General features: G+C 41.8%; 1 long non-coding RNA gene across 1 annotated transcript in view; it reads left to right on the top strand.

Annotated features, from left to right (window-relative positions):
• Positions 1-269: 269 nt before the first annotated feature.
• LOC121011903 (uncharacterized) overlaps positions 270-8,408 on the top strand; it is an 8,922-nt gene continuing 783 nt past the window's right edge. The window contains exons 1-2 of the long non-coding RNA XR_005781850.1: positions 270-520; positions 910-1,019. This is a non-coding gene — a long non-coding RNA (uncharacterized LOC121011903). The remainder of the gene's footprint in view (positions 521-909; positions 1,020-8,408) is intronic.

The following is an 8,408-nucleotide window of genomic DNA, read 5'->3' as shown; positions in this document are numbered from 1 at the left end:
AACAAAATAATAATATTGAGATGACAATGATTATGATGTGTTTTTACTTATCAAACTTCTACCGTGTGCAGGCAACATACAGTGTTTTATCTTTATTTGGTAATTTAAGCTACACAGCTACTCTAAGAGATGATTATTTTTTGAGCCCTGGAGAAGTAAGGGATTGGCCCAGCTTCACACAGCTTGTAAGTGGTAAAGCCATTATTCAACCCCAGTTTATAACTGGAAGGACAACAAAAACGCAAACCACTAGGATGAGAAGCGTAAATCCTTCCTTCCTAGGACATTCCAGCAAACAGAGCCAAAGACTGCCATGGTGAGACTGGACAGGATTTAATACCAAAGAAGACAAGTGGAGGAAGAACAGAAGAGGAGAGTGTGTCTTTCTAAAGCCTGGTGGTCTTTTCCATGGAATTCAGGGAACATTCTTCTGACAGACCAGCCCTAGATATGTTATGGAATAAGAAGGACACATGTGTAAGCACTGAACACTGTGATGGCTTTGGGATGTGCTAATTTGGTAAGCTAACCTACACTCCTCCAAACTCCCTTTCTAGTATGTTTCTGATCAGGGTGGGCTACATGGGAGATTCTTTCATGAGAATCAGAGTGTCAAAGCCAGAAGGTAGCCATTTTGTAATATGCACACAGATTTCCCCAGTTTTTAAATTAAGCATTAGTCTAGATGCTACAGTGAAGGAGTTTTTGGCTGCAATTAAAGTCCCAAATCAGTTGATTTTGAGTTAATCAAAAGAGATGATCCTTGATGGGCCTGACTTAATCAGGTAGAAGCCCTTTAAAGAGGGACTAGGCCCTCCTGGAATAGAAAAGATTCCAAGTGATAGAAGAGAAGTTAACTGTAAAATCTTTCTACGTTCTGAGGTCTCTATGCTTTCCTTATTGTTGCAGATCCGCTGACTCACCTCATTGGCATGAAGCAGCAGCTGGCGCTGCTGCTGCTCCTTCCTGACTGCCTGCCCTGCGGACTGTGGGATTATGAAGCCTGCTCCTGCAACTGCGTAAGTGTGCTCCTTGAAGCAAATCTCGCTCTCTCTCTCTCGCTCTCTCTCTCTCTCTCTCTCTCTCTCTCTCTCTCACACACACACACACACACACACACACACACACACACACACACACACATATCTCCTACCATCTCCTACTGGTTTTCTCCTCTGGTTACTGAGAGACGGGAGAACCAGAGCACATCTGGACACCAGCGCTATTCAACAGTAAATAAGCTTATAAAAGAAACTGTCTCTCCAGGAGAAGAGGAGACACTGGTTGGCAGAGCATTCTAGGTAAAGGAAGAAGCAGGAAAAGTTAATACAAAGCCACATCCAACAGGTAGGAAGTGGGTGTACTTTTCATGGAACAACACACTGTATTAGTCTACTTGGGCTGTCAGAAAACAAACAAACAGAAAACACAGACTGGGTGACTTAAATAAGAAAAGCTCATTTTCTCACAGTTCTGGAGGCTGGAAGTCCCAAGATCAAGTTCCCAGCACGGCTGGTTTCAAGAAGGGGCCTCTCTTTCTGGTTTGCAGGCAGCCGTCTTCTGTGTCCTCACATGGCCTTTCCTCTGTGTGTGCAGAGATAGAGAACGCCTAGGTAGCTCTTCCCCTTCTTATAAAGACACTAACCTTATTAAATTAGGGTCCCACAATTATAACCTCATTTATAAGAGGTTTGTGGAATTTGAGAAACTTAACAGATGAACACAGAGGAAGGGTAGGAAAAATAAGACGAAAACAGAGGCAGAGGCAAACCATAAGAGATTCTCACATACAGAAAGCAAACTGAGGGTTGGTGGGGTGGGGGTGGGGAAATGGGTGACAGGCATGAAGGAGGGCATTGTCGGGATGAGCCCTGGGTGTCATATGTAAGTGATGAATCACTGGGTTCTACTCCTGAAGCCAAGACTACACAGCATATTAACTAACTTGAGAATTTAAAAAAAGAGGTTAATTACCTCCCCAAGTCCCTATTTGCCCATATAGGAGCACTGGGAGTTAAGGCTTCAACCTATCCACTTTGGAAGGACATAATTCAGTCCGTAACATACATCTAGTGAACAAAAAGAAGAAAAATGTTTCCAAAACTAAGGAAATTGAAGGTTGGCCATTCCTCCTAAAGAATTCGCTAGCTATTGGTAGAAAGAAGAATTCTTCTATTGTTCAGGTTGTCACTGGGTACCTCAGCACATTTTTTAATCCAACTTTCCTTTTGCCCTCTGCCAGATTCTATCACAATACTGACTCCTTCACTGTTTTCCAAAAAAAAAAAAAAAAAAAGAAAGAAAGAAAAAGAAAGTCCAGTTCACGATTTGTTTATAGATTTTACTGAAGAATCATAAGAAAAACAGTAAAGGACAGTTTACACGACACACTCCAGAGCAAAATATTTCAAATCCTCTCACCAGATATAACTCTCCAATATTCTTACACCAAATTCCCACACACAAAGTCAGTCTTTTGTTCCTCTATCGTCTCAAGTAACTCTGCCCCTAACCTGCCCTAATCAGGCTATTGCTATTTCACATAAAGAAATTTGAGGTCTCAAGCCACCAAACCAAGTGATTTATCAAGCAACACACAGTGGTCTCCCTCAGAGAAGTTCTAGTAAAACATACTTTTCTCCATCTTGCTTCAAGAATAAAAAGCACTGTTAAAGGAATTTGATGCCTGTGCAATACAGGGACACTCGGTCCAAAAGACACTTCCAAGTAAAGGACTGTGGCGCATCAGTTGGTTGGTCATCGATGGAGTGGAGCCTGATTCGGGATGGACACACGTACAGAGGGAGGCAGGCCTCAAGTGACCAAAGATATTATTTCCCACAAGCCAGACGCGGCCAACCTACTATCATTATAGTCATCTGCTCCTGATCACTGGGGAGAAACGGGCACTGTCTTGACAGCCTGTTGGGACAGTTGGGCTCACGGAATATAGGGCAGCTCCCCCTGAAGGAATTCTCTCTGCTGCTCATAAAAATGGCTAATTTAACACAGCATCAAATTAATAATGGAACGTAACTTTGCCACGGCACTGAATGCCTCACATTTGTTTGCCGCACTGTTGAGACGTGCCCTCCCTACACCCTTCCCTCATCTCATTACACAAGTGCCTCTTTCTGGAACTCACTGAGAATCGTTCCCTGTGGAACTCTTATACTTGGGTGCCTGACAAATGTTTCAGCAATTCAGTTTGGAGAGGCACATGGTATAACAGGAGGACTCTGGGGATAACGTTGTGTGAATGTGCTTTGTTAAGGTTACGATAACACATACGTGTAAATTTTTCTCTAATGAGTCAGGGGCCCAAAGTACTTGTATCCATTCTAATGACCTTCAGCAAGTCCCTTTACCTTTCGAGAATTCAGTTTCCTTATTTTCAAAACTGTAGTATTTAACTAGATGCTGTCTAAGGTCCATTCTGGATCAATAATGCCCGTTGTCATCATGATAACTTGAACTTTATGGCACACCCAGGGCCCTCCTCTACTCCTCTTATATATACTACCTCATTTGGTCATCAAATCAATCCTATCAAAATAGTACATCATCCCCATTCTTCACATTAAAAACACCGAGGCACAATGACGTTAAGTAGCTTGTCCAAAGTCATGCAGCAGAAAGGGCTGAGCTACAATTTTAACCCAAATAAATGTGCTTCTAGTACCCATACTCAGCCACTGTACTATACCGCTACCATGAGTATGTTTTAATGATACATTCTATAAAAACAAAACCAGATTTAAAAACCCACAAAACCTTTGAATGGGCCAACACAACAACATCAGTAGGCATAGCCAGTAATAAAGTGGAATTTTTTTAAACGGTGGTGGCAGATTTATCATAATCCATTTATGTTCTTGCCCAGGCTTCTTAGGACTAACATGGGATACTTGGACCAGGGTTAACAGCACAAACCCATGTAGTGAAACAGGCAAAGCTAACTGGCTTACCCAGGACTGAAATCTTGACACTTGATCATTTGGAAATGTTCCACTTCCCAAGGTTTTGACAGATATTTACTCCTGCTGTGCCTATAGAACCAGGCTATAAGATCGCCAGCACTGTCTGCTTGGATTGTCTGTGCATGGGCAAATGGGATCTTGCCACATCTTCACCTTGGGAACCTTCCCAAGGGGCAAAACAAAATTCCAAAGAGGCAGCCTTTCACCTAGTATGTAGAGATGGCTAAGATGAAAGTAGGTTAGCTCTGACTGCTACACAGCTGAGCATATTTTCCATACCTTGAATGGCCTTCCCCGTCTTCTCACTCACCCCAAACCTTCTCAACCCTCCAGAATGGCCATCCACATTGGTTTATCCTTCTTTGAACTCATGTTTTACTGTTAACTCTGCATCAGAGTTCGGTGCCCGATTATGAGCGTTATCCTGATGCTTTGTGATGGTTTCACGTGTAGCTGAGTCTCATTTGCCTCAACTGGTAGGTACCTCAGAAAAAATGAGGCATACTTCTTTAATTCTTCCATGGCACCCAGGTCAGTGATACATGGAACACGTGGTTTTCTTACCACTAGGAAAACATTTGCTGAACTGGCCTGAAAGGAGGAATTGCACACAGGGACTATCTTCTGGAAAAAAAAAAAAATCTTTAGAATCCAGGAGTCACTGGAGAAATGAGAATGGCTGACCACAACGTGCATGGGGGCTCCTATCATCCTGACCACTTACTTGGTGTGGCCACCACTGACATTTCTTCAGATTGTGAACATCAACTAAAGCTTTTAAAAAGACTAAGTGCCATCGCTAACTCAATTCCAATCAGGCTGGTAGAAAACCAAGAGGAAAGTTAGACCTCCATGGGAATCTCTTCAGCAAAGTACAAAGGTCATGGTTAAGGAGGGAGAGTCAGCTCCTGGACCACAACAACACAGAAGGCGAGGAAGATGGGAAAGTAGGAACAGCAAAAACACGAAGTGAGGAAGCCAATGGAAAATACTGTTATTAGGCCAACCTTTGGGAATGCCTCTTGAGCACATTTCTGTGTAGATTCAAGACACTGCATTTCTTTAAGCAGGAGAGACCACAAAATAATACCAATACCATATCAGTTTACAATCTAAAGGAGCAAAAGGCTCTCTTTATGTTGTCTTGATCTGGTTTGGCATTCTAGGCCCCAATGGAATAGTGATGTCTTATTTCAAAGAAACCACTTTCTGTAGAGATCTTAGAACCATGGTTCTCTAAGAAGACTTACTGGGTTGAAGGAATGTTTGCACATCTTCCCTTCATGAGGTTTCCTACGGTGGGTGGTAGAATATCCGATCTGCTCAGCTGATTGTGTGTGAGCAGAGTCCTCTAAGTGCGTATGTGCTCAGGTCAGGGTAGGGCAAGAGTGCATTTGATTATTTCCATCGGAGTATGTGTGAGGTTGACAGGGAAACAAATGTAGGCAGTTCTGAGCCAAATGGCCATCGCTGTCCAAGGCATCTGCAAACCACATTTGTTTTTTGGCTGTGATGGAAAGGGTTGGCTATCTCTGTCTTGTCTTCCTTTACTGCCCTGATCCCCTGAGCCAGAGGAAGGTGCTGCCAGTGATGTCTTTCCCAGGCATGGTTTGTTGTTTTTCTTTGTAGATTTTATGCATTGGTGGCCAAAAGCCTTGAGTAAGGAAATGATCCTTTAGGAACAAAAAAGCTCTTTTGTATGTGACATTTAGGACATCAGGCAGAATGGTCTTTCCAGATAAAGTTGGCTGGCGATGGGAAGAGTGGCATCTACGGGTCATAAAGCACCATGTTTGTACATATTTCCTGCCGACAGGCACTTCCTCTGCATGCCAATCCCCTGTGTTAATGTCAGCACTTCCTTCTCCATGGGATGCCTCTTGCTGAATAATTCTGCCTATGGAAGGTCCTTTGGTAGAGCTAGGAAGGAAGAATGCCCTGACCACAACACCTTTTCAAACAATTTCATTTATTAGTTGGCTATTTCTAAATGTTTACATTTTTCTAAGAAGCAAAACGAAAAGACCAAAAAGAAAGAAGCAGTAGCCACCTAGTCATTCTTTCTTTCTTTCTTTTTTTTTTTTAAACTGGATTCAGAATTTAGAATTTGTCTGGGTATTGAATCTAGCCATACTGTAAACTTTTTGGAATACAAAAATACAGCCAAGAAAGTCCAAAGCCTCTATGGTACCAGAAGCGTCACAGAATAAGTGGGCACAAACATTAGCCACGTGCTAGAAGAGGAGCATCTTGTCAAAGTGACTTGACTGCATAGGAAGACCTCTGCTCTTTTCTGTTAACCTTGTCATATCTTCCAAACAGTTTTTTTCTCCCCCTAGGGCATTTCTGTGATCTTTCGTGTCATGAAAAAACATATACGTGAATTGTATTTTCAAGCTCAAACTGGAATTATCTCACAGTGATTTGGAAAAAAAAAAATCATTTTGGGTTTTGTGTTGGGAGAAAGAGGGTGTTTTTCCCACCTTTTACCAATACTCCTTCTTATAAGGAAAAAAAGAAAACCTACAGAAAGGTGGAGAAAATGTGAGCTTGTCTGACCAATTTTTCCGAAAGATAATGGGAAGCTATAAATCTTAACTGAGCAATGGATAAGAGAAGTTCGACCACTTTCATTGATTTGCATAAATAGTGTATCATGATGATCAATGATTTAAAAAATTATTGTTTCAATTTTTATATGCTTTATAACTTTAGGTGAGGGTTTTTTAAAAATATAGATAAAATGTAGGGCAACAAGGGGAAATTGAAAATGTCCGTTTTCATTCTTAAGTGAAATCAGTTGGATTCTTAAATAATATTTATTCAAAATATGCCACATTGGAAAAAGCAGTTCTTTGCAGCTTCTCTGTGATGCTGTCCTCAGGGTCCATGCCTCAGTCTAAAAATATTTCATAATTCTGATGCTAAAAGGACAGAGCATTCAGTCTGAGGTAGGAGGATTCTGAAGAGAGACATATGAATTGCTTTCAATTATAGGGACCATTATTGCACGAGGGATGGCCGTCAAATGTTCTCTATTCCTAACGATGAGAAAAAGGGGAAAACTGAATAAAGAAAAGCTATAGTTAGATCCATAGGAAGAACTAGCTAATGGCGAGGCTTATTAAAAATGGGAGAGAGAACACAGAGTATTTTCTTGTCTTCCTTTGAGAACTTTTTTTTTTTTTTTTTTTTTTTTTTTTTAGCTTAGAAGATACCAGTAGACTGGAAGGTCCTTAGGACCTTAGTGCAAGGGAGGGACTAGGTCTTCTGACTCACAAAGTCTAAGGAACCAAAAAATTTAGTACAAACTTTGGTGTCACAAAAAACCATCTGGGAGTTTAAAATACGGATCCTGTGGCCATTTCCAGAAATGGTCATACAGCGGATTTGGGGTGGTAACTGAAGCATGTCAAGGTTTGAGATGCACAGATATAGTGGTAGGGCCTCTAACTTAGGTGCCAGCGGCCTATGCTCCTCCTCTAGTCCACTGCTCATTCATCCAATGATCATGTCAAGCTGCAGCTTCCCTAGCTGAAAAATCCACACTTCACTTGGTCCTTCTGTGCTGAGAGGCTGCAGAAGGTTTTCTAAGGTAGATAGGCATTTTACGAATCTGATGGCATATTCTTTTTATCAAATTTTACATTCCTCGTTAATCACTCTCCGAAATTAATCAGAGAAGGCCCTCTCTCCTCCCAGCTAATTTTGCACATGGACTCTGAAATCCACAGATATTAATTAGGAGGCTGCCCTGTGTGCAGACCCATAGAAACCAGTTCTGCTACTTCCCACCTCTGTGATCTTGGGCAAATTATTCAAATGACCTGAGTTGCTACATCCTCATATGTGAAATGGGGACACTCTCTGCTGCCTCCCTGGTTGTCATGAACGTAAAGTCTATAAAGTCCCTGTTTCCTTACAGGTGCCTGGTTCTTGTTACCCACAGTCCTTCCCTTCCTCTTTTGCCATCTCTTTCTGCAATGGGAAATGGCTGTTTCCATTGACAGACAGACACTGACATTTCCACTGTATTTGACAAAAACCAGGTTTGTGGAAGATAACCCAGGATGAACAGAAATAAGCTTTTTACTTTCTCCAAAAGCTGGTCAGAGTTCTCATTAAAAAATCTATCTCTATCTCCATCCCTATCCCTATCCCGATCTCTACATCCAGAAATGAGACAGCAGTGCCTATACCTGGGTCTGTGGCAAGGGACACAAAATTCCCTTAGGGCTTCTGCAAACTAGCTTTATTGAGAACTCAAGGTCCTTCAGCAAACAGAACACATGGAATTTCCAGAAGGTCCTGTAATGATGCTAAAAAAAGCAAACAAAGGTTTATTCATGGGATCTTTTCTGGCCTCAGCTCTGGGATATTTTTTGCACTCATTCTGCTAAAAAGAGACTTGGGGAGGGGAGGAAATAG

The sequence above is a fragment of the Herpailurus yagouaroundi genome, unplaced genomic scaffold (assembly GCF_014898765.1).
Source record: "Herpailurus yagouaroundi ecotype Mexico unplaced genomic scaffold, PumYag 195, whole genome shotgun sequence".
NCBI lineage: Eukaryota > Metazoa > Chordata > Mammalia > Carnivora > Felidae > Herpailurus > Herpailurus yagouaroundi.
The sequence above is the reverse complement of the archived record's forward strand: the minus strand, read 5'-3'. Positions and strand labels throughout refer to the sequence as shown.